General features: G+C 43.8%; 45 non-coding genes across 45 annotated transcripts; 1 reads left to right on the forward strand and 44 right to left on the reverse strand.

Moving 5' to 3' along the window:
• The first annotated feature begins 147 nt into the window (after positions 1 to 147).
• Positions 148 to 220, forward strand: TRNAA-AGC (transfer RNA alanine (anticodon AGC)). The gene has a single exon. It is a non-coding gene; the product is annotated as a tRNA-Ala (tRNA).
• An 11,279-nt stretch (positions 221 to 11,499) lies between these two features.
• TRNAE-CUC (transfer RNA glutamic acid (anticodon CUC)) lies at positions 11,500 to 11,571 on the reverse strand. The gene has a single exon. It is a non-coding gene; the product is annotated as a tRNA-Glu (tRNA).
• A 109-nt stretch (positions 11,572 to 11,680) lies between these two features.
• On the reverse strand, positions 11,681 to 11,752 carry TRNAE-CUC (transfer RNA glutamic acid (anticodon CUC)). Its single transcript has one exon. It is a non-coding gene; the product is annotated as a tRNA-Glu (tRNA).
• A 109-nt stretch (positions 11,753 to 11,861) lies between these two features.
• Positions 11,862 to 11,933, reverse strand: TRNAE-CUC (transfer RNA glutamic acid (anticodon CUC)). The gene has a single exon. It is a non-coding gene; the product is annotated as a tRNA-Glu (tRNA).
• Positions 11,934 to 14,081: 2,148 nt separating this feature from the next.
• TRNAE-CUC (transfer RNA glutamic acid (anticodon CUC)) lies at positions 14,082 to 14,153 on the reverse strand. The gene has a single exon. It is a non-coding gene; the product is annotated as a tRNA-Glu (tRNA).
• A 109-nt stretch (positions 14,154 to 14,262) lies between these two features.
• TRNAE-CUC (transfer RNA glutamic acid (anticodon CUC)) lies at positions 14,263 to 14,334 on the reverse strand. Its single transcript has one exon. It is a non-coding gene; the product is annotated as a tRNA-Glu (tRNA).
• Positions 14,335 to 14,443: 109 nt separating this feature from the next.
• On the reverse strand, positions 14,444 to 14,515 carry TRNAE-CUC (transfer RNA glutamic acid (anticodon CUC)). Its single transcript has one exon. It is a non-coding gene; the product is annotated as a tRNA-Glu (tRNA).
• Positions 14,516 to 15,083: 568 nt separating this feature from the next.
• TRNAE-CUC (transfer RNA glutamic acid (anticodon CUC)) lies at positions 15,084 to 15,155 on the reverse strand. Its single transcript has one exon. It is a non-coding gene; the product is annotated as a tRNA-Glu (tRNA).
• A 749-nt stretch (positions 15,156 to 15,904) lies between these two features.
• Positions 15,905 to 15,976, reverse strand: TRNAE-CUC (transfer RNA glutamic acid (anticodon CUC)). Its single transcript has one exon. It is a non-coding gene; the product is annotated as a tRNA-Glu (tRNA).
• A 568-nt stretch (positions 15,977 to 16,544) lies between these two features.
• Positions 16,545 to 16,616, reverse strand: TRNAE-CUC (transfer RNA glutamic acid (anticodon CUC)). The gene has a single exon. It is a non-coding gene; the product is annotated as a tRNA-Glu (tRNA).
• A 109-nt stretch (positions 16,617 to 16,725) lies between these two features.
• On the reverse strand, positions 16,726 to 16,797 carry TRNAE-CUC (transfer RNA glutamic acid (anticodon CUC)). The gene has a single exon. It is a non-coding gene; the product is annotated as a tRNA-Glu (tRNA).
• A 109-nt stretch (positions 16,798 to 16,906) lies between these two features.
• TRNAE-CUC (transfer RNA glutamic acid (anticodon CUC)) lies at positions 16,907 to 16,978 on the reverse strand. The gene has a single exon. It is a non-coding gene; the product is annotated as a tRNA-Glu (tRNA).
• Positions 16,979 to 17,345: 367 nt separating this feature from the next.
• TRNAE-CUC (transfer RNA glutamic acid (anticodon CUC)) lies at positions 17,346 to 17,417 on the reverse strand. Its single transcript has one exon. It is a non-coding gene; the product is annotated as a tRNA-Glu (tRNA).
• Positions 17,418 to 17,526: 109 nt separating this feature from the next.
• Positions 17,527 to 17,598, reverse strand: TRNAE-CUC (transfer RNA glutamic acid (anticodon CUC)). The gene has a single exon. It is a non-coding gene; the product is annotated as a tRNA-Glu (tRNA).
• Positions 17,599 to 18,166: 568 nt separating this feature from the next.
• TRNAE-CUC (transfer RNA glutamic acid (anticodon CUC)) lies at positions 18,167 to 18,238 on the reverse strand. Its single transcript has one exon. It is a non-coding gene; the product is annotated as a tRNA-Glu (tRNA).
• A 109-nt stretch (positions 18,239 to 18,347) lies between these two features.
• On the reverse strand, positions 18,348 to 18,419 carry TRNAE-CUC (transfer RNA glutamic acid (anticodon CUC)). The gene has a single exon. It is a non-coding gene; the product is annotated as a tRNA-Glu (tRNA).
• A 109-nt stretch (positions 18,420 to 18,528) lies between these two features.
• TRNAE-CUC (transfer RNA glutamic acid (anticodon CUC)) lies at positions 18,529 to 18,600 on the reverse strand. Its single transcript has one exon. It is a non-coding gene; the product is annotated as a tRNA-Glu (tRNA).
• Positions 18,601 to 18,699: 99 nt separating this feature from the next.
• Positions 18,700 to 18,771, reverse strand: TRNAE-CUC (transfer RNA glutamic acid (anticodon CUC)). The gene has a single exon. It is a non-coding gene; the product is annotated as a tRNA-Glu (tRNA).
• A 109-nt stretch (positions 18,772 to 18,880) lies between these two features.
• Positions 18,881 to 18,952, reverse strand: TRNAE-CUC (transfer RNA glutamic acid (anticodon CUC)). The gene has a single exon. It is a non-coding gene; the product is annotated as a tRNA-Glu (tRNA).
• Positions 18,953 to 19,521: 569 nt separating this feature from the next.
• On the reverse strand, positions 19,522 to 19,593 carry TRNAE-CUC (transfer RNA glutamic acid (anticodon CUC)). Its single transcript has one exon. It is a non-coding gene; the product is annotated as a tRNA-Glu (tRNA).
• A 109-nt stretch (positions 19,594 to 19,702) lies between these two features.
• Positions 19,703 to 19,774, reverse strand: TRNAE-CUC (transfer RNA glutamic acid (anticodon CUC)). The gene has a single exon. It is a non-coding gene; the product is annotated as a tRNA-Glu (tRNA).
• Positions 19,775 to 19,884: 110 nt separating this feature from the next.
• Positions 19,885 to 19,956, reverse strand: TRNAE-CUC (transfer RNA glutamic acid (anticodon CUC)). Its single transcript has one exon. It is a non-coding gene; the product is annotated as a tRNA-Glu (tRNA).
• A 109-nt stretch (positions 19,957 to 20,065) lies between these two features.
• TRNAE-CUC (transfer RNA glutamic acid (anticodon CUC)) lies at positions 20,066 to 20,137 on the reverse strand. Its single transcript has one exon. It is a non-coding gene; the product is annotated as a tRNA-Glu (tRNA).
• Positions 20,138 to 20,705: 568 nt separating this feature from the next.
• Positions 20,706 to 20,777, reverse strand: TRNAE-CUC (transfer RNA glutamic acid (anticodon CUC)). The gene has a single exon. It is a non-coding gene; the product is annotated as a tRNA-Glu (tRNA).
• Positions 20,778 to 20,886: 109 nt separating this feature from the next.
• On the reverse strand, positions 20,887 to 20,958 carry TRNAE-CUC (transfer RNA glutamic acid (anticodon CUC)). Its single transcript has one exon. It is a non-coding gene; the product is annotated as a tRNA-Glu (tRNA).
• Positions 20,959 to 21,067: 109 nt separating this feature from the next.
• On the reverse strand, positions 21,068 to 21,139 carry TRNAE-CUC (transfer RNA glutamic acid (anticodon CUC)). The gene has a single exon. It is a non-coding gene; the product is annotated as a tRNA-Glu (tRNA).
• Positions 21,140 to 21,248: 109 nt separating this feature from the next.
• On the reverse strand, positions 21,249 to 21,320 carry TRNAE-CUC (transfer RNA glutamic acid (anticodon CUC)). The gene has a single exon. It is a non-coding gene; the product is annotated as a tRNA-Glu (tRNA).
• A 99-nt stretch (positions 21,321 to 21,419) lies between these two features.
• On the reverse strand, positions 21,420 to 21,491 carry TRNAE-CUC (transfer RNA glutamic acid (anticodon CUC)). Its single transcript has one exon. It is a non-coding gene; the product is annotated as a tRNA-Glu (tRNA).
• Positions 21,492 to 21,600: 109 nt separating this feature from the next.
• Positions 21,601 to 21,672, reverse strand: TRNAE-CUC (transfer RNA glutamic acid (anticodon CUC)). The gene has a single exon. It is a non-coding gene; the product is annotated as a tRNA-Glu (tRNA).
• A 570-nt stretch (positions 21,673 to 22,242) lies between these two features.
• Positions 22,243 to 22,314, reverse strand: TRNAE-CUC (transfer RNA glutamic acid (anticodon CUC)). The gene has a single exon. It is a non-coding gene; the product is annotated as a tRNA-Glu (tRNA).
• A 110-nt stretch (positions 22,315 to 22,424) lies between these two features.
• Positions 22,425 to 22,496, reverse strand: TRNAE-CUC (transfer RNA glutamic acid (anticodon CUC)). The gene has a single exon. It is a non-coding gene; the product is annotated as a tRNA-Glu (tRNA).
• A 110-nt stretch (positions 22,497 to 22,606) lies between these two features.
• On the reverse strand, positions 22,607 to 22,678 carry TRNAE-CUC (transfer RNA glutamic acid (anticodon CUC)). The gene has a single exon. It is a non-coding gene; the product is annotated as a tRNA-Glu (tRNA).
• A 109-nt stretch (positions 22,679 to 22,787) lies between these two features.
• TRNAE-CUC (transfer RNA glutamic acid (anticodon CUC)) lies at positions 22,788 to 22,859 on the reverse strand. The gene has a single exon. It is a non-coding gene; the product is annotated as a tRNA-Glu (tRNA).
• Positions 22,860 to 22,968: 109 nt separating this feature from the next.
• Positions 22,969 to 23,040, reverse strand: TRNAE-CUC (transfer RNA glutamic acid (anticodon CUC)). Its single transcript has one exon. It is a non-coding gene; the product is annotated as a tRNA-Glu (tRNA).
• Positions 23,041 to 23,149: 109 nt separating this feature from the next.
• TRNAE-CUC (transfer RNA glutamic acid (anticodon CUC)) lies at positions 23,150 to 23,221 on the reverse strand. The gene has a single exon. It is a non-coding gene; the product is annotated as a tRNA-Glu (tRNA).
• A 568-nt stretch (positions 23,222 to 23,789) lies between these two features.
• TRNAE-CUC (transfer RNA glutamic acid (anticodon CUC)) lies at positions 23,790 to 23,861 on the reverse strand. Its single transcript has one exon. It is a non-coding gene; the product is annotated as a tRNA-Glu (tRNA).
• A 109-nt stretch (positions 23,862 to 23,970) lies between these two features.
• Positions 23,971 to 24,042, reverse strand: TRNAE-CUC (transfer RNA glutamic acid (anticodon CUC)). Its single transcript has one exon. It is a non-coding gene; the product is annotated as a tRNA-Glu (tRNA).
• A 109-nt stretch (positions 24,043 to 24,151) lies between these two features.
• On the reverse strand, positions 24,152 to 24,223 carry TRNAE-CUC (transfer RNA glutamic acid (anticodon CUC)). The gene has a single exon. It is a non-coding gene; the product is annotated as a tRNA-Glu (tRNA).
• Positions 24,224 to 24,332: 109 nt separating this feature from the next.
• Positions 24,333 to 24,404, reverse strand: TRNAE-CUC (transfer RNA glutamic acid (anticodon CUC)). The gene has a single exon. It is a non-coding gene; the product is annotated as a tRNA-Glu (tRNA).
• Positions 24,405 to 24,972: 568 nt separating this feature from the next.
• Positions 24,973 to 25,044, reverse strand: TRNAE-CUC (transfer RNA glutamic acid (anticodon CUC)). Its single transcript has one exon. It is a non-coding gene; the product is annotated as a tRNA-Glu (tRNA).
• Positions 25,045 to 25,612: 568 nt separating this feature from the next.
• TRNAE-CUC (transfer RNA glutamic acid (anticodon CUC)) lies at positions 25,613 to 25,684 on the reverse strand. The gene has a single exon. It is a non-coding gene; the product is annotated as a tRNA-Glu (tRNA).
• Positions 25,685 to 25,793: 109 nt separating this feature from the next.
• Positions 25,794 to 25,865, reverse strand: TRNAE-CUC (transfer RNA glutamic acid (anticodon CUC)). The gene has a single exon. It is a non-coding gene; the product is annotated as a tRNA-Glu (tRNA).
• A 109-nt stretch (positions 25,866 to 25,974) lies between these two features.
• Positions 25,975 to 26,046, reverse strand: TRNAE-CUC (transfer RNA glutamic acid (anticodon CUC)). The gene has a single exon. It is a non-coding gene; the product is annotated as a tRNA-Glu (tRNA).
• A 568-nt stretch (positions 26,047 to 26,614) lies between these two features.
• TRNAE-CUC (transfer RNA glutamic acid (anticodon CUC)) lies at positions 26,615 to 26,686 on the reverse strand. The gene has a single exon. It is a non-coding gene; the product is annotated as a tRNA-Glu (tRNA).
• A 110-nt stretch (positions 26,687 to 26,796) lies between these two features.
• TRNAE-CUC (transfer RNA glutamic acid (anticodon CUC)) lies at positions 26,797 to 26,868 on the reverse strand. Its single transcript has one exon. It is a non-coding gene; the product is annotated as a tRNA-Glu (tRNA).
• Between the last annotated feature and the right edge of the window lie 281 nt (positions 26,869 to 27,149).

The following is a 27,149-nucleotide window of genomic DNA, read 5'->3' on the forward strand; positions in this document are numbered from 1 at the left end:
GTGTGTATCTTGCTGGGTGTCCTAAGACTTGTGTGACCCTGACTGACACATATTGAGATCTTATGAAAGCTCCATCTCAGCCAAGTAGGGTTCTTGAACTCCAGATACTTTCCAGTGTCAAATGGTGTCAAATGTTAGTGCAGCGGAGGGGAATTAGCTCAGATGGTAGAGCGCTCGCTTAGCATGCGAGAGGTAGCGGGATCGATGCCCGCATTCTCCAGACAGTGTTTTGCAAGTCATGTTTTTTTTAATGTCTACTGTAATATATATCACTGAAACTAATAGGCCTGAGTGCATTATTTCCTTATTTTACATTTCTTTCTAAATCCCCAAGGAAATGCTAAATAGCTTATGTTCTTACATGCCTGCATCCAAAATCAACCCAGTGAATCCCTGAACCTGCCCTTTATTTCGTGAGGTATTTTCCTTATTCGTCTGGTTAGAAGCTACTGTGAACTAGCAGCAGCAGTCTACAACCTCTCTGGATTAATGAGTGTTTTTCCATTATAGAAGCTTTTCTAGCAGTATGTGAAACTAGCTGCGAATACTTTGGTGTAGAGCCAGTAAGTAGACATCTAGTGAATTACACTGTAAGTGTGTGCAGTGAGGAACTGTGAAGAAAGCCGTCTGGTAAATGATTAATGAGATTATTATCACCTACACGGATCTGCAAGAGTACTGAAAAATTTGAGATACAATCAGCAGTTCTCTATAAACGGTTCCAGGATCGGGGGTATCCTGAAAATTTTCTTTCTGCTGGTCTAAATAAAGTGAGGGGGTTGAATAGAACAGATCTACTGATTTATAAAAAGAAAGATAGGAATCAAGTTCAGGAAAATATTATTTCCCCTTTATTACAACTTACAATATAGCTAGTTATATAAAATTAAGAAAATCTTAGAAAAACATTGGTCAGTGTTAACATCGGATCCCCTATTATCATAATATTTGCTTACTAAACATATTACTATTTTTAAGAGACCGAAAACTTTAAAAAATCATTTAGCACCTAGTTATCTTAGAGATGTAATAAATAATCCAAATAATTGGTTAATTTTGTCAAAACTATTTTCCCCATGTAGACATTGTAATGCATGAAAATGTACGTAAATACCATAAAACATTTTCTAATTCACCCTTAACTAAAACGAAGAACATTAATTAATTCATGAATTGTAAAGCAACACGTGTCATTTATTTAGTAGACTGTGTTTGTGCTTAAAAATATGTGGTGAAAACAAAAAGAGTTTTAAAAGTACGGATAGTTGAACATATAAGAAATATTTTTCATTAAATTGATAACCACAGAATTCCAAATCATTTTACTAATTATCATAATGCAGATCCCACTTCATTGCGTTTTAAAGCCATTGAACATAATGAATTAGGGGACGGGACCGTCTTTTACGATTAGCTTAGCGAGATAACATATTGGATTTATACTTTAAATACCTTTTCTCCAATAGGATTAAATTAGGGATGTGAGATCACTCCCTTTATGGAATAAATTGATGTTAGGGATTAGATGCAGTTATAAGATTGATAGTATAATGATATTGTAGGTATTAATATGATTATGATATTTAATATTCATTTTCTTTGGTATTTGGTAATTATACTCTGTGCTTGAGATATTTTAGAATTAATAGTATGTGTTAGTTTAACAAAATCTTATTAGGTGCTGCCTTGATGAAGTGATTATTTTATAGTAATTAATGAGAAAGATGTTAGAAATATGATCTATTTGTCAAATTATAATATAATTTGGAATAGTATCAAGAATAATCCAGGTATATCCTTATTGTTAGCTTAATATGTTGTACAGCAGGGTTGTCCAACCCGCGGCCCAGCACGCCTGTAAATGTGGCCCAGAAGAAGTTTTGGTTGTGGCAAGGGGGCAGCGCTCTTAATGGAAAAAAAAAATCCTGCAAAAAAAAGAAAGAAAAGAAACTACTTACCTTGCGGTCACGTCAGCTGGTACTCCGGCTTCCTCCCTTGTCTCCTCCTCCGTGCGGCGCTCACAGTGAATGTTGGGCGTGATGTCATCACGCCCAACATCCATTGCGGAGCGCAGCACAGAGGAGACACCAGCGCGAGAAGAACAATCAGCAGCACAGAATTTGAGAAAAGAAGAGAAGAGGACAGGAGAAAAAGCCGATTAAAAGGTAAGTTAAGGGGGATTTTTTTTATTATTTCAAGGGATGCTGACAAGTGAATAAAAGTCACCTGGTCCTGGAGCATCATGGACCTTATCTCCCTGCTACATACTTTTGCTTGTATTACTAATGGGGCATTATATATTATTCTCTTTGGCCCATTATAAGTTGTTATCCCTTAACTGACATAGTGGTGTAATTATCAAATCAGGTCACAATTTGGGGTCACAGTGGTGTATATGTCAGGTACCGCAGGCCTGGTCAGGGCACCCTGATATACAATGCCTGGCTTAAATGATATTGCATCGAAACAACACAAAAAGTGGTTATAGTATAATAACTAGAGAGGATTTTTTGAACAGGGCGATTTGAAAAAAAAGTGATATATATATATATATATTTTGTAGAATGCACTAAATAAATGATAACTAGAATCTGATTGGTTGCTATAGGCAACATCTCCACTTTTTCAAACCCACAGTTTAGTAAATCTAGCCCTTAGAGTCTGTTCACTAATTATCCTGCCGGTCTGTTTAACTTCCTTTGTGTCTGTTTTGTAAAGTGTGCCACTTATGTGGGGGTATGGGTACGGTAACTACGTCACAATAGATCATGTGAATGAGGTGATCCACCTGTGTAGTTAGGATCGTGCTGTGAGAAATTTCGACTACCCAGGATTGAGCCTAATAATGGAGATCGTAATTTTCAATGTTTTTGAAAGGTATTGGGAGATATGCCCTATAAAAATGTATTGTTAGGAGAAAAGATCTATAGTCTCTTATAGCGTAATTAATGAAAGGGGTATAAACCGCAGTGCAATACATTGATTAAGAATGATGATGCCGGTTAGGATTTATATGATTGATTGACAGGTCACATTACTAATATAAAGTGTTCATTTGATATTGAGAGATAAACGTTCTATAATGTTTTACTATTGAAGGAATCTACTCTTATGTTTGAAACAACCAAATTGTGATTCATGCAAAAGACGATGGTATTTTGTGAAATTAATGAATGAAATTGTTCGTACACCTGCCATAGTAATTGACTTGTCCTATAAAAATGTGTTTGTTATACTACGGAGCCACCGCTCCCAATGAAAGGCGTAGAGGATATTGGCACACAGTCAGTCGTTACATGATTGTGGTTACATGCTGGTATATGTGTGCACAGAATCAAATGATGATATCCGGAGGAAATTTGGCTGTTTTTTGCTCACATATCTGAATTTTGGTACGTTGAACCTGTGTAACTTTTAATAAACCAGTTTTTATGATATTACATCATGGAAGCGCCCCCTTATTTTTTTTAGATTTATGATTTTCCAGTGGAGATGGGGTATGTGAAGGGTGAGAGGCATAGATTATGATCTGCTTGGTTTACACATAAAAGAGTTATTTCCAAAGTGGAAGAACTAAGGATCTTACAAAGTACTTTTTGAACAAGTTAAGAGGTATCTAAAAGATAAAAGTGCAAAATAGCTATTGTGCACTGTAAATAAGCTGTGTTTAAATGACTGAATTTTAAATGTTTTATACATTAACTTAATAACTCATAACTTCATATACACTGTTCTGTTTTTTAGGGTAGAATATGCAAAAGTATTCAGCCACACAGATTTTTCCAGACAGTATTTTTTTATTGAGAACCAGTAGGTTGTTAATGTACATTTTTACCAAACTCATAATTCATTATTTGTCTGCCATTTTTCAAAAAAAAATCTCCCCAAACCTGAATAAGTATTTAACGCCATGTGCTGTGGAAGATCCAAGTGTACACAGATGAAAGCTATTACGCTAAAAATTGGCTTTTATTAGCCTCTACCTGTGAATCATTAAAAAGATCAGCTTTTATGGATCATAGACCCTTCCTTAGGAAACGCCATACAAACAATGAAGTGTGGGGGTGGCAGAATCATGGGATGCTTTTCCTCAGTGGGGACTGGGCATCTTGTTAAAATTGAAGGGTGGATAGATGGTGCAATAATCAGCGAGATACTGCAAGATACCCAGGTTCAGTCTGCTAGAAAACTAAGTTCACCTGTCACGGCTATGGATATTTTATGGATCCCTTTTGCCACTACTTAGATGTTATAGCAGTGGATGGTGGAGGTTGAACAAAACACAGAAGATGTAAGTAGCGTTGCTATATAGTATATTGATAGATGGTATAACAGCAACAGTATACGATATGTACAACTCAGCAAGCTGAGTACACGGCAGTTCACAAAATACAATGAAATCACGAAAGAAGTTCAGTTGGTAACCAATAACAACGGCATGAAGATTGAACGCACATAACTTGAATAACGGAACTGGCTACTAGTTTGACAATATATTCTTAATAACAGTCCAGCAACTAATAATTAGCAGAGTAATAATAATAGCCGTGCCAAACATAGAACCACAGATGACAAGGTAACTTGATTGTAGTTCAGTAAAGAATACAGGCAGCCGAGCAGAGAGGTAGTTGAGCCAATCAATATGAGTGCAGATGTAATAGGCAACTCAGGAGCCAGTTCAGTGTGCAGATGTAAAAGTCCAGTACACAGGTAACGGCCGTAGAAGATTCAGTAAGCAGTGTGGAACTACAAGTTCATAAAAATGATGAATTATACATTTTAAGATTTACTTTAAATCTGGTTCACAATAAAAATACTGTCTGGAAAAATTTGTGTAAGTGTCTGTATTTGAAATACAGATAAATCGGTTTACGATATCTACTCAGTGGCCACTTTATTATGTACACCTTCACATCTGCTTGTTGATATAAATATCTAATCAGCCAATCATGTGGCAGCAAGTCAGTGCATAAAAGCATGCAGACGTGGTCAAAGGGTTCCGTTGTTGTTCAGACTGGGGAAGACATGTGATCTAAGTGAATTTGACCGTGGAATGATTGTTGATGCCAGACGTGGGTGTTTCAGTATCTCAGGAACTGCAGATCTTCTGGGATTTTCACACACAACAGTCTCTAGAATTGACAGAAAATGGTGTGCAAAACAAAGTGAGCGATGGTCCTGTCGGCAAAAATGCTTTGTTAATGAGAGAGGTCAGAGGAGAAAGACCAGACGGATTCAAGCTAACAGGACTCAACTATGCTTTACATCAATTATAAATTACCACATTTTTGCGATTGTTTATCAAATTTACCTGCGAACGTAATGGGATACTCGGACCTATAGTGGTAATCAACATAGGAAAGTGTAGATGATTTGACACTATGATAGCATATATACTGTTTATTATGGTTAATTGAATTGTCGATTAAATAACACTTACATAGTCTTGCCCCATCTTTCATTTAGTAATTATTACTTTTAAATGCTCAGAGTGTTTATAAGTGGCTCCTGATTAGTATTATTCTTTCTAAATATGTTCCTTTATGTTTGCTTATGCAAAAACTAGACTACAGTATATCACTGTGGTCTAGGTCAGTTCCAAAATGAATGCATAAGGATTATAAAACTTTCAGGGGACAGGATTAAATTAAACCACAATTATGCTGGAAAAATGGGAGTCAAACAGCCACCAATACAGTTGCTATTTAGAAATTATTCCAGCTAAAACGGATGAGGGCTTTCTGAACGTTATTGAAGAGGGAGAGGGAAACTGTTACTGTTAGAGTTTTAAAGAGGTAAAGCCATTTGGGAAGGATATTAATTTTAACTGCAATGATTCTGCCCAGCCAGGAGGTGATAAGTCGGCTCCAGGAGGTTAGGTCGATTGTACCATTTTTATAGACACATTCAATTATATTTTGAGAGATGTTGAGCAAATTGAAGGTGAGGTTAAATATGAGCCTTATATGGCAATATATATCTCTTGTAATTGTTTATGTACTGCTGTAAGATATTTGTCCCTTGGCCAAAGGACAACTTGTCGGATTATCTGATAAAAAATATCTGAGCAATTGTTAATTTCCTTGAATGCTTTTAGTTGTTTCTCTGCCAGGTTACCATTTCTCAAAGATATCTGCATAGAAAGGAGGAGACAACAGTTCCCAAGTATGTCCACAATGAATCCCATGAGACCCACAAGCAGAGACTTTGAACCGTGTTAGTTATTAATTTATTTAACTCACAATACTTTTCATAGGTTCCATACTTCCAAATTGTCTGTGTGTACTTTGGTGGCCACCTTACACTTAATTAGTCTGCACAGAGAGATTGACAATTAATTCTGTTACATGCTATGAACAGTAGTCGTTCAGGTCCTCAGTTTGCCGTTGGATCCTCACTAGTGACGTGTTTTTCGTCTGCAGAATTTTAAAGCTGGAAAGTATACTCATCCATCAACTTAAATAGAGGAAAGAGGAGTATAACCTATATATATATATATATATATCTTATAACTCTTATATAGTTATAGGATATATATATCTTATATAAGGAGTATATATCTTATAACTCTCCTAAGGAACATAGGCGTCCACACCTGTGCAGCTTCTCATAAACACCACATCATAGCCGTCATAATCTGCAGTATTACAAAATCACAATGAAACAAATTAAATATATATAAAATATAGAATATCAGTTCTCTGCATGTAACACATGCTTTTTATTTTATTAGTCTATATAAGGATATAGTAAATTCATACCAATAAACTAAAAGCAAGGAATAGTATCATAGTGTCATTTCCACTTATTAGCAACTCTGTAGTGAGGAATCCACATCCTTCTACTAGAAAAGCAACTGTCTTTTTGTTTTGTATACATACATGGGAATTTATATTGCCACGCAGCTGGTACCACATACAATATGGGATATACCGAGCGCGGGCTTATTGCCAAGCAGCTGGTACCATATATAATGTGGGATATACCGAGCGCGGGCTTATTGCCAAGCAGCTGGTACCATATATAATGTGGGATATACCGAGCGCGGGCTTGTTTTTTCTCTGGTTTTGTTTTGAAAACTAATAAACTAATACCTCATGTTTTCATTTTGCTAGACACACACAGATATGCAGTGTTAAGGATATGCACTGACAACTGTCTTTTTGTTTTGTATACTAGAAAAACATGTCTGCTCACAATATATTATCTCCATATTTTGGCACATTTCAAAACTATAGGTCTCAATTAGATGAAGAAGTATTTTTTGTACAAAGAGGGAGGGCCTGATGGTGGTCCAATTAATTTCTACATAATTACAAAGAACACTAATTGAATGTCTCCAGGGGACTAAATTACCTAGAAATCTGGCTTCTACAATAACCCCATAAGTCTTTATGCTTTCAGTTGTAATCCATGTGTTGAATGTTTTCTTTAAAGATACCATTCACTGAATTTTAGTGTCTTGTTGAGACCATCTGGACGTCACACATGGGGTACATGAGTCCTGGCTCTGTTTCCAGCAACTCATATGATACTAAAGTAAGACAACAGCCTACACACTGCTAAGCAGCTCCAAGTAAGTGGCTAATCACAACTCGTGCAGCACAAAAGCTCCCTCACAACCAGAAGAAGATGGATTTCAGTAAACGTAACTGGTAAACGACACTTATGCTTGACAGTAGCTGACTATTTTAAGGTTTCCACAGTGACTGGTTGTTGACCTTCCGCTGTCTCTCCACATCTTACCCATATTGGCCACTGGTAGCTGCACAGAAACGCCACCCGCCAAGGAATGATTTATTATGGGGGCTGATAATGCTGCCTTGTAATAGCAGCACAGCTTCCTGTCTAGCTGCTACACTTCCTTATATATATCAGGTGTTCCCCAAACCTCTTAGATTGTAAACTTATTTGGGCAGGGAAATATTTACCTTGTGTTTCATGTCATAGTATGTAATATATTTATACCATGATCCCATCAGTGTATAGCGCAGCGTATTATGTCAGTGCTTTATAAATAATACGAATATTTGGCCGTCACTATGTGTCCGAAGGCCATTTATGATGTACCTGTGTTCCCTAAGTCTCATCTTGACAGAAGGTGCTGCTCTCCCCACGTAGTACAACCCACAGGGACACTTTAAAACGTAAATCACATGTGTCATTTGAAAGTTTATGAATTCAGATATAGGGAATTCAGAACCATTCACATCAGAAATTATCTTACAAGTTCTATTTTCAGTAAACTCACAGGTTATATATATATACTTTTATCACACCGGTAACAACTGGCTGCTCTCATTGGTATGCAAAATAAACCTTTGAGGGCAGAAACAGAAAATGGAGGAGCGGAGATTAGCACAACAGCTCCATATGAATTTCAGTTATGATCCTATACAACGCCCATTCTGACAAAAGGGGAATTAAATTTAAAAGATGTGTTACTGCATAATGTTTCATTTTCATCTTTTGAAAGATCTTTTGATCTTTATGCAATCCCATAAGCAAGGGTAAAGAGACCGTCTTCCTGCAGGTGCATTTTGGGCATTGTGGTGAGGGTTGTATTCCAGTATAATAACATATAGAGACGGAAAGTTAACCATTATAGAATATTCTATTGTGCATTTCTCTGTACATACTGGCTGTTAAAGGTTTAATTACATAATTAAATGCTGATATTATTTTGTCTTCCTGCAGGTGAGGAAAATGCAATACTGGTTGGGAAATACCATTTCTGTACAAAGGTAGGAGATAGCCTAGGTCATGTCTGTGAGCCTGATCTATGAATGGAAGTTCCTCCTTTCCCTAGTAAACTTGCACAATGGCCACACTAAACTACAGACTTGGGGACAGATATTTGAAAAACAAAAAGAGACCAAGACACACTTATTTGGAGGGCAGTCACAGAAGGCCGTACAGCCTCCACATCTCTTTTTATGGCTTTCGGCCTTTTGGCTAAGATCAAGTGCAGTTGTGTCAGATCAGCACTTGCCTCTTTGGTTAGAGGGCTGGAATGCAGCTTTGAAAGGCTGGGACAAATGTGCATCCGGACTGGCAATCCGGGGGGCCATAAATCACGGGTCAGGAGACCTTAATACAGATATAATGTGATTCTGTTGGCACCCACGCACTTTTGACCACTTTCTCCTAAGCAATGCCATATTCTTTGCCTGGGCCTATTGACTGGGCAAGAAATTTTTTATACCTGGCCCTGGGTGAAGCTTCTGCGGATCCCAGGGGCAAAATGGGTCCCCTAGTGTGGCTGGCGAAGGAGACCCATACTAGTCCAGCCACCCGGCTGGGGCCGTACCCACTCGGCTCGAATGGGCCCCCTAGTGTGGCAGGCGAGCTAGTGTGAGCTTTAAAGTACATAGTCAACTTGATTACTCCAATCAGAATTTGCTATTGCCTATATCCTGGTTAAAATAAAAGGAAATCTCTGATCAATGGGATTCAGGATTTCACAGAAAATTGTAAAGTTTGTTAAGTATAAATTACATTTAAATCTATGTTTGGGTAAACATATTGCATCCTGATACTAAAAACAACTGAGACTTTAGGGGGTTGGTTTAGCCTGTGAGGCTGTGTTCAAAACTGTATAAAACAGCACTGGTTTGTACTGAAATTAGCATTCTTGTTCCATCTGACCTGATCACTGGTACCTTCAACCAGCGTGAGAGCAAATAAACATCACTTGCTTCAAAGACCTGCTTGAGAACTTCTCTATGCTGAAAATCCTGTGACCTACAGATTAGAGCCAAAATCTAATCCGTTCCCAGCTGTCTGAGGTTTGGACCCAGCTTTCCAGCTGCTCTGGCCAGTGTGATAGGCCAGAGAGGGTCCATCCACAGCAACTCTGATCCATAGTAAGAGGTCAGGGGTACCAGCCTAGGTGTACCAGCAAGGGGGTACCCTAGCAGTGACTGTTAGCCAGAGGGATACCGGTCCTGGATACCGATAAGGAGTCCAGTGATGGCAGCATTTGTAAGCCCCTCCCACTGTGGTTAGAGGGCGCATTTGTGATAACGAAATGGAACCGATTCCCAGCAACAACAGACAGGGTGGCATAGGGGGTCCATCCTTTCACAGACCATGTTATGAGAGTGGATAAAATTAAATTTAGAATTAGATTGAGAGAATGTTAGTGGTTTCTTAGTGTTATGATGCACTAGCGATCTAATATTATGTAGACCTTCTTTAGCCCAGGTATTAAAGCGGTATCTAGTCCTTTCAACAGGAGCCGGCGGATTGGAGCTCCATGATCGTGGCGCAGGCTTCCCTCCTCCTTCCTCTCTACTCTGTTTACACTGACTGTCATCAAGTCACGCCCGACAGTCAGTGAGGAGCAGCGCAAAGAGGACCAAGAAAGAAGCAAGAAGAGAGACAGAAGAAAAGAGAAGAGAGGAAAAAAGCTAATACAAAGGTGAGTAAAAAGAACAATGTGTGAGGAACAATGGGGGGGGGGGGGGGGGGGACACCATGAGGAAAAAGTAGGGGGGAGAAGCACAGTATGAGGAAAAAGGGGGGAGAGAGAAGCACAGTATAAGGAAAAAGGGAGGGGGAGAGAGGCACAGTATAAGGAAAAAGAGGGTGAGAGAGGCACAGTATGAGGAAAAAGGGGGGAGAGAGAGGCACAGTATAAGGAAAAAGGGAGGGGGAGAGAGGCACAGTATAAAGAAAAAGGGGAGGGAAAGGCACAGTATGAAGAAAAAGAGGGGGAGAGAGGCACAGTATGAGGAAAAAGGAAGAAGAGAGGCACAGTATGAGGAAAAAGGAAGAAGAGAGGCACAGTATGTGGAAAAAAAGGGGGGGGGGGCAGTAGAAAGGCACCGAGTGTTGGAGAGTAGGGGCAGGATGGCTCAGTGATGGAGAGGCAGGATGGCACGGTGGTGGAGAGGATGGCACAGTGATGTAGAGGGGGCCAGCATTGCACAGTGATGGAGAGAAGGGGCAGCATGGCACACTGATGGAGAGTTGAAAGTCAAAAACAGTCAGACCTCACTTCCCCTAACCGGGAATTAAACCCAGGCCGCGGCAGTGAGAGCGCCGAATCCTAACCACTAGACCACCAGGGAGTGACAAGGTCTGTGGACACTTCGTGAAAGACCAGGAAGCTCTCTGAATGAAGAGCAGAGAAAAAACTGAGGCGCTTTAGTTTTCAATTAAAGTCAAAAACAGTCAGACCTCACTTTCTCTGACCGAGAATCGAACCCGGGCCGTGGCGGTGAGAGGGCACAAGCCACTGAGCAGCCGTCAGAAAAATATTCACTTCCAAGGTAAAACTCACCCTTTGTTATAAATTCCTACTGTCTATTCTGACCTGCTACTTGGTTCAAAGACCTTAGATTTGAGAAATGAAGCTGTGACGTTTAAGCCTTTTTTACCTTTGAAAGTTCTGCATTTTCTTCGCTTTCAATGTTTTTCATAAACCTTGGTAAAATGGCCTCCCTTACTCAATACAGGTGACTAGTTGAAAGTCAAAAACAGTCAGATCTCACTTTCCCTGACCGGGAATCGAACCCGGGCCGCGGCGGTGAGAGCGCCGAATCCTAACCACTAGACCACCAGGGAGTGATGAGGTCTGCGGACACTTCGTGAAAGACCAGGAAGCTCTCTGAATGAAGAGCAGAGAAAAAACTGAGGCGCTTTAGTTGAAAGTCAAAAACAGTCAGACCTCACTTTCCCTGACCGGGAATCGAACCCAGGCCGCGGCGGTGAGAGCGCCGAATCCTAACCACTAGACCACCAGGGAGTGATGAGGTCTGCGGACACTTCGTGAAAGACCAAGAAGCTCTCTGAATGAAGAGCAGAGAAAAAACTGAGGCGCTTTAGTTGAAAGTCAAAAACAGTCAGACCTCACTTTCCCTGACCGGAAATCGAACCCGGGCCGCGGCATTGAGAGCGCCGAATCCTAACCACTAGACCACCAGGGAGTGATGAGGTCTGTAAACACTTCGTGAAAGACCAGGAAGCTCTCTGAATGAAGAGCAGAGAAAAAACTGAGGCGCTTCAATGTAAAAACAGCAGAGCGGTTGACAGTTGTGGTGACAAGGAAAATGTTTTTAGGAAAACTATAGGCTAATGTTATATGCACGTAAGTCTTAAGGTTCACTTCACAGAGGCCCCGACTCCATGAGAAGTCGTTCTGGTGGTGCTAAAGAAAGATTTTGAGGACTCGAATGTGAGGCATTGCCTAAATGTTTCTGATAAAATACCCTTTAGACAAGAGCACAAGCCACTGAGCAGCCGTCAGAAAAATATTCACTTCCAAAGTAAGACACCTCCTGTGACCTACAGATTAGAGCCAAAATCTAATCCGTTCCCAGCTGTCTGAGGTTTGGACCCAGCTTTCCAGCTGCTCTGGCCAGTGTGATAGGCCAGAGAGGGTCCATCCACAGCAACTCTGATCCATAGTAAGAGGTCAGGGGTACCAGCCTAGGTGTACCAGCAAGGGGGTACCCTAGCAGTGACTGTTAGCCAGAGGGATACCGGTCCTGGATACCGATAAGGAGTCCAGTGATGGCAGCATTTGTAAGCCCCTCCCACTGTGGTTAGAGGGCGCATTTGTGATAACGAAATGGAACCGATTCCCAGCAACAACAGACAGGGTGGCATAGGGGGTCCATCCTTTCACAGACCATGTTATGAGAGTGGATAAAATTAAATTTAGAATTAGATTGAGAGAATGTTAGTGGTTTCTTAGTGTTATGATGCACTAGCGATCTAATATTATGTAGACCTTCTTTAGCCCAGGTATTAAAGCGGTATCTAGTCCTTTCAACAGGAGCCGGCGGATTGGAGCTCCATGATCGTGGCGCAGGCTTCCCTCCTCCTTCCTCTCTACTCTGTTTACACTGACTGTCATCAAGTCACGCCCGACAGTCAGTGAGGAGCAGCGCAAAGAGGACCAAGAAAGAAGCAAGAAGAGAGACAGAAGAAAAGAGAAGAGAGGAAAAAAGCTAATACAAAGGTGAGTAAAAAGAACAATGTGTGAGGAACAATGGGGGGGGACGGGGGGGGGGGGACACCATGAGGAAAAAGTAGGGGGGAGAAGCACAGACAGTATGAGGAAAAAGGGGGGGAGAGGCACAGTATGAGGAAAAAGGGGGGAGAGAGAAGCACAGTATAAGGAAAAAGGGAGGGGGAGAGAGGCACAGTATAAGGAAAAAGAGGGTGAGAGAGGCACAGTATGAGGAAAAAGGGGGGAGAGAGAGGCACAGTATAAGGAAAAAGGGAGGGGGAGAGAGGCACAGTATAAAGAAAAAGGGGAGGGAAAGGCACAGTATGAAGAAAAAGAGGGGGAGAGAGGCACAGTATGAGGAAAAAGGAAGAAGAGAGGCACAGTATGAGGAAAAAGGAAGAAGAGAGGCACAGTATGTGGAAAAAAAGGGGGGGGGGCAGTAGAAAGGCACCGAGTGTTGGAGAGTAGGGGCAGGATGGCTCAGTGATGGAGAGGCAGGATGGCACGGTGGTGGAGAGGATGGCACAGTGATGTAGAGGGGGCCAGCATTGCACAGTGATGGAGAGAAGGGGCAGCATGGCACACTGATGGAGAGTTGAAAGTCAAAAACAGTCAGACCTCACTTCCCCTAACCGGGAATTAAACCCAGGCCGCGGCAGTGAGAGCGCCGAATCCTAACCACTAGACCACCAGGGAGTGACAAGGTCTGTGGACACTTCGTGAAAGACCAGGAAGCTCTCTGAATGAAGAGCAGAGAAAAAACTGAGGCGCTTTAGTTTTCAATTAAAGTCAAAAACAGTCAGACCTCACTTTCTCTGACCGAGAATCGAACCCGGGCCGTGGCGGTGAGAGGGCACAAGCCACTGAGCAGCCGTCAGAAAAATATTCACTTCCAAGGTAAAACTCACCCTTTGTTATAAATTCCTACTGTCTATTCTGACCTGCTACTTGGTTCAAAGACCTTAGATTTGAGAAATGAAGCTGTGACGTTTAAGCCTTTTTTACCTTTGAAAGTTCTGCATTTTCTTCGCTTTCAATGTTTTTCATAAACCTTGGTAAAATGGCCTCCCTTACTCAATACAGGTGACTAGTTGAAAGTCAAAAACAGTCAGATCTCACTTTCCCTGACCGGGAATCGAACCCGGGCCGCGGCGGTGAGAGCGCCGAATCCTAACCACTAGACCACCAGGGAGTGATGAGGTCTGCGGACACTTCGTGAAAGACCAGGAAGCTCTCTGAATGAAGAGCAGAGAAAAAACTGAGGCGCTTTAGTTGAAAGTCAAAAACAGTCAGACCTCACTTTCCCTGACCGGGAATCGAACCCAGGCCGCGGCGGTGAGAGCGCCGAATCCTAACCACTAGACCACCAGGGAGTGATGAGGTCTGCGGACACTTCGTGAAAGACCAAGAAGCTCTCTGAATGAAGAGCAGAGAAAAAACTGAGGCGCTTTAGTTGAAAGTCAAAAACAGTCAGACCTCACTTTCCCTGACCGGAAATCGAACCCGGGCCGCGGCATTGAGAGCGCCGAATCCTAACCACTAGACCACCAGGGAGTGATGAGGTCTGTAAACACTTCGTGAAAGACCAGGAAGCTCTCTGAATGAAGAGCAGAGAAAAAACTGAGGCGCTTCAATGTAAAAACAGCAGAGCGGTTGACAGTTGTGGTGACAAGGAAAATGTTTTTAGGAAAACTATAGGCTAATGTTATATGCACGTAAGTCTTAAGGTTCACTTCACAGAGGCCCCGACTCCATGAGAAGTCGTTCTGGTGGTGCTAAAGAAAGATTTTGAGGACTCGAATGTGAGGCATTGCCTAAATGTTTCTGATAAAATACCCTTTAGACAAGAGCACAAGCCACTGAGCAGCCGTCAGAAAAATATTCACTTCCAAAGTAAGACACCTCACCCTTTGTTATAAATTCCTACTGTCTATTCTGACCTCTCGCTACTTGGTTCAAAGACCTTAGATTTGAGAAATGAAGCTGTGACGTTTAAGCCTTTTTTACCTTTGAAAGTTCTGTATTTTCTTCGCTTTCAATGTTTTTCATAAACCTTGGTAAAATGGCCTCCCTTACTCAATACAGGTGACTAGTTGAAAGTCAAAAACAGTCAGACCTCACTTTCCCTGACCGGGAATCGAACCCGGGCCGCGGCGGTGAGAGCGCCGAATCCTAACCACTAGACCACCAGGGAGTGATGAGGTCTGTAAACACTTCGTGAAAGACCAGGAAGCTCTCTGAATGAAGAGCAGAGAAAAAACTGAGGCGCTTCAATGTAAAAACAGCAGAGCGGTTGACAGTTGTGGTGACAAGGAAAATGTTTTTAGGAAAACTATAGGCTAATGTTATATGCACGTAAGTCTTAAGGTTCACTTCACAGAGGCCCCGACTCCATGAGAAGTCGTTCTGGTGGTGCTAAAGAAAGATTTTGAGGACTCGAATGTGAGGCATTGCCTAAATGTTTCTGATAAAATACCCTTTAGACAAGAGCACAAGCCACTGAGCAGCCGTCAGAAAAATATTCACTTCCAAAGTAAGACACCTCACCCTTTGTTATAAATTCCTACTGTCTATTCTGACCTCTCGCTACTTGGTTCAAAGACCTTAGATTTGAGAAATGAAGCTGTGACGTTTAAGCCTTTTTTACCTTTGAAAGTTCTGTATTTTCTTCGCTTTCAATGTTTTTCATAAACCTTGGTAAAATGGCCTCCCTTACTCAATACAGGTGACTAGTTGAAAGTCAAAAACAGTCAGACCTCACTTTCCCTGACCGGGAATCGAACCCGGGCTGTGGCTGTGAGAGCGCCGAATCCTAACCACTAGACCACCAGGGAGTGATGAGGTCTGCGGACACTTCGTGAAAGACCAGGAAGCTCTCTGAATGAAGAGCAGAGAAAAAACTGAGGCGCTTTAGTTGAAAGTCAAAAACAGTCAGACCTCACTTTCCCTGACCGGGAATCGAACCCGGGCCGCGGCGGTGAGAGCGCCGAATCCTAACCACTAGACCACCAGGGAGTGATGAGGTCTGTAAACACTTTGTGAAAGACCAGGAAGCTCTCTGAATGAAGAGCAGAGAAAAAACTGAGGCGCTTCAATGTAAAAACAGCAGAGCGGTTGACAGTTGTGGTGACAAGGAAAATGTTTTTAGGAAAACTATAGGCTAATGTTATATGCACGTAAGTCTTAAGGTTCACTTCACAGAGGCCCCGAACCCATGAGAAGTCGTTCTGGTGGTGCTAAAGAAAGATTTTGAGGACTCGAATGTGAGGCATTGCCTAAATGTTTCTGATAAAATACCCTTTAGACAAGAGCACAAGCCACTGAGCAGCCGTCAGAAAAATATTCACTTCCAAAGTAAGACACCTCACCCTTTGTTATAAATTCCTACTGTCTATTCTGACCTCTCGCTACTTGGTTCAAAGACCTTAGATTTGAGAAATGAAGCTGTGACGTTTAAGCCTTTTTTACCTTTGAAAGTTCTGCATTTTCTTCGCTTTCAATGTTTTTCATAAACCTTGGTAAAATGGCCTCCCTTACTCAATACAGGTGACTAGTTGAAAGTCAAAAACAGTCAGACCTCAGTTTCCCTGACCGGGAATCGAACCTGGGCCGCGGCGGTGAGAGCGCCGAATCCTAACCACTAGACCACCAGGGAGTGATGAGGTCTGCGGACACTTCGTGAAAGACCAGGAAGCTCTCTGAATGAAGAGCAGAGAAAAAACTGAGGCGCTTTAGTTGAAAGTCAAAAACAGTCAGACCTCACTTTCCCTGACCGGAAATCGAACCCGGGCCGCGGCGGTGAGAGCGCCGAATCCTAACCACTAGACCACCAGGGAGTGATGAGGTCTCTAAACACTTCGTGAAAGACCAAGAAGCTCTCTGAATGAAGAGCAGAGAAAAAACTGAGGCGCTTTAGTTGAAAGTCAAAAACAGTCAGACCTCAGTTTCCCTGACCGGGAATCGAACCTGGGCCGCGGCGGTGAGAGCGCCGAATCCTAACCACTAGACCACCAGGGAGTGATGAGGTCTGTAAACACTTCGTGAAAGACCAGGAAGCTCTCTGAATGAAGAGCAGAGAAAAAACTGAGGCGCTTCAATGTAAAAACAGCAGAGCGGTTGACAGTTGTGGTGACAAGGAAAATGTTTTTAGGAAAACTATAGGCTAATGTTATATGCACGTAAGTCTTAAGGTTCACTTCACAGAGGCCCCGACTCCATGAGAAGCCGGGCCGCGGCGGTGAGAGCGGCGAATCCTAACCACTAGACCACCAGGGAGTGATGAGGTCTGCGGACACTTCGTGAAAGACCAGGAAGCTCTCTGAATGAAGAGCAGAGAAAAAACTGAGGCGCTTTAGTTGAAAGTCAAAAACAGTCAGACCTCACTTTCCCTGACCGGAAATCGAACCCGGGCCGCGGCAGTGAGAGCGCCGAATCCTAACCACTAGACCACCAGGGAGTGATGAGGTCTCTAAACACTTCGTGAAAGACCAAGAAGCTCTCTGAATGAAGAGCAGAGAAAAAACTGAGGCGCTTTAGTTGAAAGTCAAAAACAGTCAGACCTCACTTTCCCTGACCGGAAATCGAACCCGGGCCGCGGCATTGAGAGCGCCGAATCCTAACCACTAGACCACCAGGGAGTGATGAGGTCTGTAAACACTTCGTGAAAGACCAGGAAGCTCTCTGAATGAAGAGCAGAGAAAAAACTGAGGCGCTTCAATGTAAAAACAGCAGAGCGGTTGACAGTTGTGGTGACAAGGAAAATGTTTTTAGGAAAACTATAGGCTAATGTTATATGCACGTAAGTCTTAAGGTTCACTTCACAGAGGCCCCGAACCCATGAGAAGTCGTTCTGGTGGTGCTAAAGAAAGATTTTGAGGACTCGAATGTGAGGCATTGCCTAAATGTTTCTGATAAAATACCCTTTAGACAAGAGCACAAGCCACTGAGCAGCCGTCAGAAAAATATTCACTTCCAAAGTAAGACACCTCACCCTTTGTTATAAATTCCTACTGTCTATTCTGACCTCTCGCTACTTGGTTCAAAGACCTTAGATTTGAGAAATGAAGCTGTGACGTTTAAGCCTTTTTTACCTTTGAAAGTTCTGCATTTTCTTCGCTTTCAATGTTTTTCATAAACCTTGGTAAAATGGCCTCCCTTACTCAATACAGGTGACTAGTTGAAAGTCAAAAACAGTCAGACCTCACTTTCCCTGACCGGGAATCAAACCTGGGCCGCGGCGGTGAGAGCGCCGAATCCTAACCACTAGACCACCAGGGAGTGATGAGGTCTGCGGACACTTCGCGAAAGACCAGGAAGCTCTCTGAATGAAGAGCAGAGAAAAAACTGAGGCGCTTTAGTTGAAAGTCAAAAACAGTCAGACCTCACTTTCCCTGACCGGAAATCGAACCCGGGCCGCGGCGGTGAGAGCGCCGAATCCTAACCACTAGACCACCAGGGAGTGATGAGGTCTCTAAACACTTCGTGAAAGACCAAGAAGCTCTCTGAATGAAGAGCAGAGAAAAAACTGAGGCGCTTTAGTTGAAAGTCAAAAACAGTCAGACCTCACTTTCCCTGACCGGGAATCGAACCCGGGCCGCGGCGGTGAGAGCGCCGAATCCTAACCACTAGACCACCAGGGAGTGATGAGGTCTGTAAACACTTTGTGAAAGACCAGGAAGCTCTCTGAATGAAGAGCAGAGAAAAAACTGAGGCGCTTTAGTTGAAAGTCAAACCTCACTTTCCCTGACCGGAAATCGAACCCGGGCCGCGGCGGTGAGAGCGCCGAATCCTAACCACTAGACCACCAGGGAGTGATGAGGTCTCTAAACACTTCGTGAAAGACCAAGAAGCTCTCTGAATGAAGAGCAGAGAAAAAACTGAGGCGCTTTAGTTGAAAGTCAAAAACAGTCAGACCTCACTTTCCCTGACCGGGAATCGAACCCGGGCCGCGGCGGTGAGAGCGCTGAATCCTAACCACTAGACCACCAGGGAGTGAAGAGGTCTGTAAACACTTTGTGAAAGACCAGGAAGCTCTCTGAATGAAGAGCAGAGAAAAAACTGAGGCGCTTCAATGTAAAAACAGCAGAGCGGTTGACAGTTGTGGTGACAAGGAAAATGTTTTTAGGAAAACTATAGGCTAATGTTATATGCACGTAAGTCTTAAGGTTCACTTCACAGAGGCCCCGAACCCATGAGAAGTCGTTCTGGTGGTGCTAAAGAAAGATTTTGAGGACTCGAATGTGAGGCATTGCCTAAATGTTTCTGATAAAATACCCTTTAGACAAGAGCACAAGCCACTGAGCAGCCGTCAGAAAAATATTCACTTCCAAAGTAAGACACCTCACCCTTTGTTATAAATTCCTACTGTCTATTCTGACCTCTCGCTACTTGGTTCAAAGACCTTAGATTTGAGAAATGAAGCTGTGACGTTTAAGCCTTTTTTTACCTTTGAAAGTTCTGCATTTTCTTCGCTTTCAATGTTTTTCATAAACCTTGGTAAAATGGCCTCCCTTACTCAATACAGGTGACTAGTTGAAAGTCAAAAACAGTCAGACCTCACTTTCCCTGACCGGGAATCAAACCTGGGCCGCGGCGGTGAGAGCGCCGAATCCTAACCACTAGACCACCAGGGAGTGATGAGGTCTGCGGACACTTCGTGAAAGACCAGGAAGCTCTCTGAATGAAGAGCAGAGAAAAAACTGAGGCGCTTTAGTTGAAAGTCAAAAACAGTCAGACCTCACTTTCCCTGACCGGGAATCGAACCCGGGCCGCGGCGGTGAGAGCGCCGAATCCTAACCACTAGACCACCAGGGAGTGATGAGGTCTGCGGACACTTCGTGAAAGACCAGGAAGCTCTCTGAATGAAGAGCAGAGAAAAAACTGAGGCGCTTTAAGTTGAAAGTCAAAAACAGTCAGACCTCACTTTCCCTGACCGGAAATCGAACCCGGGCCGCGGCGGTGAGAGCGCCGAATCCTAACCACTAGACCACCAGGGAGTGATGAGGTCTCTAAACACTTCGTGAAAGACCAAGAAGCTCTCTGAATGAAGAGCAGAGAAAAAACTGAGGCGCTTTAGTTGAAAGTCAAAAACAGTCAGACCTCACTTTCCCTGACCGGGAATCGAACCCGGGCCGCGGCGGTGAGAGCGCCGAATCCTAACCACTAGACCACCAGGGAGTGATGAGGTCTGTAAACACTTTGTGAAAGACCAGGAAGCTCTCTGAATGAAGAGCAGAGAAAAAACTGAGGCGCTTCAATGTAAAAACAGCAGAGCGGTTGACAGTTGTGGTGACAAGGAAAATGTTTTTAGGAAAACTATAGGCTAATGTTATATGCACGTAAGTCTTAAGGTTCACTTCACAGAGGCCCCGAACCCATGAGAAGTCGTTCTGGTGGTGCTAAAGAAAGATTTTGAGGACTCGAATGTGAGGCATTGCCTAAATGTTTCTGATAAAATACCCTTTAGACAAGAGCACAAGCCACTGAGCAGCCGTCAGAAAAATATTCACTTCCAAAGTAAGACACCTCACCCTTTGTTATAAATTCCTACTGTCTATTCTGACCTCTCGCTACTTGGTTCAAAGACCTTAGATTTGAGAAATGAAGCTGTGACGTTTAAGCCTTTTTTACCTTTGAAAGTTCTGCATTTTCTTCGCTTTCAATGTTTTTCATAAACCTTGGTAAAATGGCCTCCCTTACTCAATACAGGTGACTAGTTGAAAGTCAAAAACAGTCAGACCTCACTTTCCCTGACCGGGAATCAAACCTGGGCCGCGGCGGTGAGAGCGCCGAATCCTAACCACTAGACCACCAGGGAGTGATGAGGTCTGCGGACACTTCGTGAAAGACCAGGAAGCTCTCTGAATGAAGAGCAGAGAAAAAACTGAGGCGCTTTAGTTGAAAGTCAAAAACAGTCAGACCTCACTTTCCCTGACCGGGAATCGAACCCGGGCCGCGGCGGTGAGAGCGCCGAATCCTAACCACTAGACCACCAGGGAGTGATGAGGTCTGCGGACACTTCGTGAAAGACCAGGAAGCTCTCTGAATGAAGAGCAGAGAAAAAACTGAGGCGCTTTAGTTGAAAGTCAAAAACAGTCAGACCTCACTTTCCCTGACTGGAAATTGAACCCGGGCCGCGGCGGTGAGAGCGCCGAATCCTAACCACTAGACCACCAGGGAGTGATGAGGTCTCTAAACACTTCGTGAAAGACCAAGAAGCTCTCTGAATGAAGAGCAGAGAAAAAACTGAGGCGCTTTAGTTGAAAGTCAAAAACAGTCAGACCTCACTTTCCCTGACCGGGAATCGAACCCGGGCCGCGGCGGTGAGAGCGCCGAATCCTAACCACTAGACCACCAGGGAGTGATGAGGTCTGTAAACACTTTGTGAAAGACCAGGAAGCTCTCTGAATGAAGAGCAGAGAAAAAACTGAGGCGCTTTAGTTGAAAGTCAAACCTCACTTTCCCTGACCGGAAATCGAACCCGGGCCGCGGCGGTGAGAGCGCCGAATCCTAACCACTAGACCACCAGGGAGTGATGAGGTCTCTAAACACTTCGTGAAAGACCAAGAAGCTCTCTGAATGAAGAGCAGAGAAAAAACTGAGGCGCTTTAGTTGAAAGTCAAAAACAGTCAGACCTCACTTTCCCTGACCGGGAATCGAACCCGGGCCGCGGCGGTGAGAGCGCTGAATCCTAACCACTAGACCACCAGGGAGTGAAGAGGTCTGTAAACACTTTGTGAAAGACCAGGAAGCTCTCTGAATGAAGAGCAGAGAAAAAACTGAGGCGCTTCAATGTAAAAACAGCAGAGCGGTTGACAGTTGTGGTGACAAGGAAAATGTTTTTAGGAAAACTATAGGCTAATGTTATATGCACGTAAGTCTTAAGGTTTCACTTCACAGAGGCCCCGAACCCATGAGAAGTCGTTCTGGTGGTGCTAAAGAAAGATTTTGAGGACTCGAATGTGAGGCATTGCCTAAATGTTTCTGATAAAATACCCTTTAGACAAGAGCACAAGCCACTGAGCAGCCGTCAGAAAAATATTCACTTCCAAAGTAAGACACCTCACCCTTTGTTATAAATTCCTACTGTCTATTCTGACCTCTCGCTACTTGGTTCAAAGACCTTAGATTTGAGAAATGAAGCTGTGACGTTTAAGCCTTTTTTACCTTTGAAAGTTCTGCATTTTCTTCGCTTTCAATGTTTTTTCATAAACCTTGGTAAAATGGCCTCCCTTACTCAATACAGGTGACTAGTTGAAAGTCAAAAACAGTCAGACCTCACTTTCCCTGACCGGGAATCGAACCCGGGCCGCGGCGGTGAGAGCGCTGAATCCTAACCACTAGACCACCAGGGAGTGATGAGGTCTGCGGACACTTCGTGAAAGGACCAGGAAGCTCTCTGAATGAAGAGCAGAGAAAAAACTGAGGGCGCTTTAGTTGAAAGTCAAAACAGTCAGGCCTCACTTTCCCTGACCGGGAATCGAACCCGGGCCGCGGCGGTGAGAGCGCCGAATCCTAACCACTAGACCACCAGGGAGTGATGAGGTCTGCGGACACTTCGTGAAAGACCAGGAAGCTCTCTGAATGAAAGAGCAGAGAAAAAACTGAGGCGCTTTAGTTGAAAGTCAAAAACAGTCAGACCTCACTTTCCCTGACCGGAAATCGAACCCGGGCCGCGGCGGTGAGAGCGCCGAATCCTAACCACTAGACCACCAGGGAGTGATGAGGTCTGCGGACACTTCGTGAAAGACCAGGAAGCTCTCTGAATGAAGAGCAGAGAAAAAACTGAGGCGCTTTAGTTGAAAGTCAAAAACAGTCAGACCTCACTTTCCCTGACCGGAAATCGAACCCGGGCCGCGGCGGTGAGAGCGCCGAATCCTAACCACTAGACCACCAGGGAGTGATGAGGTCTGCGGATACTTCGTGAAAGACCAGGAAGCTCTCTGAATGAAGAGCAGAGAAAAAACTGAGGCGCTTTAGTTGAAAGTCAAAAACAGTCAGACCTCACTTTCCCTGACCGGGAATCGAACCCGGGCCGCGGCGGTGAGAGCGCCGAATCCTAACCACTAGACCACCAGGGAGTGATGAGGTCTGCGGACACTTCGTGAAAGACCAGGAAGCTCTCTGAATGAAGAGCAGAGAAAAAACTGAGGCGCTTTAGTTGAAAGTCAAAAACAGTCAGACCTCACTTTCCCTGACCGGAAATCGAACCCGGGCCGCGGCGGTGAGAGCGCCGAATCCTAACCACTAGACCACCAGGGAGTGATGAGGTCTGTAAACACTTTGTGAAAGACCAGGAAGCTCTCTGAATGAAGAGCAGAGAAAAAACTGAGGCGCTTCAATGTAAAAACAGCAGAGCGGTTGACAGTTGTGGTGACAAGGAAAATGTTTTTAGGAAAACTATAGGCTAATGTTATATGCACGTAAGTCTTAAGGTTCACTTCACAGAGGCCCCGAACCCATGAGAAGTCGTTCTGGTGGTGCTAAAGAAAGATTTTGAGGACTCGAATGTGAGGCATTGCCTAAATGTTTCTGATAAAATACCCTTTAGACAAGAGCACAAGCCACTGAGCAGCCGTCAGAAAAATATTCACTTCCAAAGTAAGACACCTCACCCTTTGTTATAAATTCCTACTGTCTATTCTGACCTCTCGCTACTTGGTTCAAAGACCTTAGATTTGAGAAATGAAGCTGTGACGTTTAAGCCTTTTTTACCTTTGAAAGTTCTGCATTTTCTTCGCTTTCAATGTTTTTCATAAACCTTGGTAAAATGGCCTCCCTTACTCAATACAGGTGACTAGTTGAAAGTCAAAAACAGTCAGACCTCACTTTCCCTGACCGGGAATCAAACCTGGGCCGCGGCGGTGAGAGCGCCGAATCCTAACCACTAGACCACCAGGGAGTGATGAGGTCTGCGGACACTTCGTGAAAGACCAGGAAGCTCTCTGAATGAAGAGCAGAGAAAAAACTGAGGCGCTTTAGTTGAAAGTCAAAAACAGTCAGACCTCACTTTCCCTGACCGGGAATCGAACCCGGGCCGCGGCGGTGAGAGCGGCGAATCCTAACCACTAGACCACCAGGGAGTGATGAGGTCTGTGGACACTTCGTGAAAGACCAGGAAGCTCTCTGAATGAAGAGCAGAGAAAAAACTGAGGCGCTTTAGTTGAAAGTCAAAAACAGTCAGACCTCACTTTCCCTGACCGGAAATCGAACCCGGGCCGCGGCGGTGAGAGCGCCGAATCCTAACCACTAGACCACCAGGGAGTGATGAGGTCTCTAAACACTTCGTGAAAGACCAAGAAGCTCTCTGAATGAAGAGCAGAGAAAAAACTGAGGCGCTTTAGTTGAAAGTCAAAAACAGTCAGACCTCACTTTCCCTGACCGGAAATCGAACCCGGGCCGCGGCATTGAGAGCGCCGAATCCTAACCACTAGACCACCAGGGAGTGATGAGGTCTGTAAACACTTCGTGAAAGACCAGGAAGCTCTCTGAATGAAGAGCAGAGAAAAAACTGAGGCGCTTCAATGTAAAAACAGCAGAGCGGTTGACAGTTGTGGTGACAAGGAAAATGTTTTTAGGAAAACTATAGGCTAATGTTATATGCACGTAAGTCTTAAGGTTCACTTCACAGAGGCCCCGACTCCATGAGAAGTCGTTCTGGTGGTGCTAAAGAAAGATTTTGAGGACTCGAATGTGAGGCATTGCCTAAATGTTTCTGATAAAATACCCTTTAGACAAGAGCACAAGCCACTGAGCAGCCGTCAGAAAAATATTCACTTCCAAAGTAAGACACCTCACCCTTTGTTATAAATTCCTACTGTCTATTCTGACCTCTCGCTACTTGGTTCAAAGACCTTAGATTTGAGAAATGAAGCTGTGACGTTTAAGCCTTTTTTACCTTTGAAAGTTCTGCATTTTCTTCGCTTTCAATGTTTTTCATGAACCTTGGTAAAATGGCCTCCCTTACTCAATACAGGTGACTAGTTGAAAGTCAAAAACAGTCAGACCTCACTTTCCCTGACCGGGAATCGAACCTGGGCCGCGGCGGTGAGAGCGCCGAATCCTAACCACTAGACCACCAGGGAGTGATGAGGTCTGTAAACACTTCGTGAAAGACCAGGAAGCTCTCTGAATGAAGAGCAGAGAAAAAACTGAGGCGCTTCAATGTAAAAACAGCAGAGCGGTTGACAGTTGTGGTGACAAGGAAAATGTTTTTAGGAAAACTATAGGCTAATGTTATATGCACGTAAGTCTTAAGGTTCACTTCACAGAGGCCCCGACTCCATGAGAAGTCGTTCTGGTGGTGCTAAAGAAAGATTTTGAGGACTCGAATGTGAGGCATTGCCTAAATGTTTCTGATAAAATACCCTTTAGACAAGAGCACAAGCCACTGAGCAGCCGTCAGAAAAATATTCACTTCCAAAGTAAGACACCTCACCCTTTGTTATAAATTCCTACTGTCTATTCTGACCTCTCGCTACTTGGTTCAAAGACCTTAGATTTGAGAAATGAAGCTGTGACGTTTAAGCCTTTTTTACCTTTGAAAGTTCTGTATTTTCTTCGCTTTCAATGTTTTTCATAAACCTTGGTAAAATGGCCTCCCTTACTCAATACAGGTGACTAGTTGAAAGTCAAAAACAGTCAGACCTCACTTTCCCTGACCGGGAATCGAACCCGGGCTGCGGCCGTGAGAGCGCCGAATCCTAACCACTAGACCACCAGGGAGTGATGAGGTCTGCGGACACTTCGTGAAAGACCAGGAAGCTCTCTGAATGAAGAGCAGAGAAAAAACTGAGGCGCTTTAGTTGAAAGTCAAAAACAGTCAGACCTCACTTTCCCTGACCGGAAATCGAACCCGGGCCGCGGCGGTGAGAGCGCCGAATCCTAACCACTAGACCACCAGGGAGTGATGAGGTCTCTAAACACTTCGTGAAAGACCAAGAAGCTCTCTGAATGAAGAGCAGAGAAAAAACTGAGGCGCTTTAGTTGAAAGTCAAAAACAGTCAGACCTCACTTTCCCTGACCGGGAATCGAACCCGGGCCGCGGCGGTGAGAGCGCCGAATCCTAACCACTAGACCACCAGGGAGTGATGAGGTCTATAAACACTTCGTGAAAGACCAGGAAGCTCTCTGAATGAAGAGCAGAGAAAAAACTGAGGCGCTTTAATGTAAAAACAGCAGAGCGGTTGACAGTTGTGGTGACAAGGAAAATGTTTTTAGGAAAACTATAGGCTAATGTTATATGCACGTAAGTCTTAAGGTTCACTTCACAGAGGCCCCGAACCCATGAGAAGTCGTTCTGGTGGTGCTAAAGAAAGATTTTGAGGACTCGAATGTGAGGCATTGCCTAAATGTTTCTGATAAAATACCCTTTAGACAAGAGCACAAGCCACTGAGCAGCCGTCAGAAAAATATTCACTTCCAAAGTAAGACACCTCACCCTTTGTTATAAATTCCTACTGTCTATTCTGACCTCTCGCTACTTGGTTCAAAGACCTTAGATTTGAGAAATGAAGCTGTGACGTTTAAGCCTTTTTTACCTTTGAAAGTTCTGCATTTTCTTCGCTTTCAATGTTTTTCATAAACCTTGGTAAAATGGCCTCCCTTACTCAATACAGGTGACTAGTTGAAAGTCAAAAACAGTCAGACCTCACTTTCCCTGACCGGAAATCGAACCCGGGCCGCGGCGGTGAGAGCGCCGAATCCTAACCACTAGACCACCAGGGAGTGATGAGGTCTGCGGACACTTCGTGAAAGACCAGGAAGCTCTCTGAATGAAGAGCAGAGAAAAAAACTGAGGCGCTTTAGTTGAAAGTCAAAAACAGTCAGACCTCACTTTCCCTGACCGGAAATCGAACCCGGGCCGTGGCGGTGAGAGCGCCGAATCCTAACCACTAGACCACCAGGGAGTGATGAGGTCTGTAAACACTTCGTGAAAGACCAGGAAGCTCTCTGAATGAAGAGCAGAGAAAAACTGAGGCGCTTCAATGTAAAAACAGCAGAGCGGTTGACAGTTGTGGTGACAAGGAAAATGTTTTTAGGAAAACTATAGGCTAATGTTATATGCACGTAAGTCTTAAGGTTCACTTCACAGAGGCCCCGACTCCATGAGAAGTCGTTCTGGTGGTGCTAAAGAAAGATTTTGAGGACTCGAATGTGAGGCATTGCCTAAATGTTTCTGATAAAATAC

Source organism: Mixophyes fleayi, chromosome 9 (genome assembly GCF_038048845.1).
Source record: "Mixophyes fleayi isolate aMixFle1 chromosome 9, aMixFle1.hap1, whole genome shotgun sequence".
In the NCBI taxonomy this organism is placed as follows: domain Eukaryota; kingdom Metazoa; phylum Chordata; class Amphibia; order Anura; family Limnodynastidae; genus Mixophyes; species Mixophyes fleayi.